Source organism: Suncus etruscus, chromosome 13 (assembly GCF_024139225.1).
Source record: "Suncus etruscus isolate mSunEtr1 chromosome 13, mSunEtr1.pri.cur, whole genome shotgun sequence".
Lineage (NCBI taxonomy): Eukaryota > Metazoa > Chordata > Mammalia > Eulipotyphla > Soricidae > Suncus > Suncus etruscus.
The window spans coordinates 87,862,629-87,863,878 of record NC_064860.1 but is presented as its reverse complement, the minus strand read 5'-3'; the positions used below and the strand labels follow the sequence as shown (position 1 = coordinate 87,863,878).

Genomic DNA, 1,250 nt, shown 5'->3' with positions numbered 1-1,250 from the left:
CTGCGTGCCCTAGTATCATTCATTTTTCTCTCTCTCAATTTATAAGACAGAACAAGCTGATTTGTGTACTATGGTTCTGTTGAAAAAGAAAAATAAAGCAGGGATGAGCCCCTGTGTAGAAGCTATAAATTTAAATTTTAAAGAAGAAAGAAAAAATGACAAAAAAAACCCCCCATAACCAACCCAAATTAAAAAAAAAAAAAAGAAAGAAAAAATAGGAGGGGTGGCTGGTGTGGTGAGTTCTTTGTTTGTTGGCTTATTTGTAGAGGCACAGTAATTGGGGATCTATGCAAGTTTTTCATCAGATTTACCGTAATCCTACCGGGCAGACATTACTATGAAATTTTGAGATGTTGGGAGCTGCAAGAGATTGCACAGCTCAAGGATCTGTAGATCTGCAACAATTTGGTGGCTTGGTGGTTTGAAAAGCTCTGGTTGCGGAGATGACCTATTTCACTCAAAGGATACCAAGTGTGACTGCTATGCCTTCTGTCTGTGCCTATGCCAAAAAAAAAAAAAAAAAAAAAGAGGGGGGTCCCAGAGCTGTATCACTGGGAAGAATGAGCAACCATCATATTCTTTTTTTTTGGTCCCCCAATTCACAATACAGACCAGGCAAAGGGTCTGGGTTGAGGTGTATATGGGGTGCATTTACTGTACCTCCTCTTTCTATACAGTCAGTGTAAAGAACACAGCCTGTGGTAAGAATCGGGAGGCCTTTTCTTTTCTTTTTTTGGAAAGCCTGTCTAGAGTACAGGCTTGTGTGGGGTGGGTGGAAGGACACTTGGGATATTGGTCATGGGAATGTTGCACTGATGAAGGATTTATATATATATATAATTTTATATTGATATATATTTTTATAATTTTAAAAATTTATTAATTTAAAATGTATAAATTACAAATTTATCATTTGTTTTAAAATTTATTTATTTTTTGTTTCTGTGCTACATGTCTTGCAATGATCAGAGGTTGCTACTGGCTCTGCACTTAGTAACTGCAGATAATTTAATAAATTAATAATTACTTAATAATACTTAATGAATAATAATTAACTTAATAATAATTAACTTAATTATTAACTTAATAACTTAATAATAAATTATTAACTGCCCTGCATACTGGCAGTGTTGAGGGGACCATATAAGGTAATAGGGATCTAACCAAGATTAGCATCTTATCTGCTATACTATCTCTCCAACCCTGATAAATATATTTCTATTAAATTGGTTTTTTAGTGACAAGAATAG

General features: G+C 34.3%; 1 non-coding gene across 1 annotated transcript; it reads right to left on the bottom strand.

Annotated features, from left to right (window-relative positions):
* Positions 1-585: 585 nt before the first annotated feature.
* On the bottom strand, positions 586-718 carry LOC126026986 (small nucleolar RNA SNORA51). The gene has a single exon (XR_007502166.1). It is a non-coding gene; the product is annotated as a small nucleolar RNA SNORA51 (small nucleolar RNA).
* Positions 719-1,250: the final 532 nt, after the last annotated feature.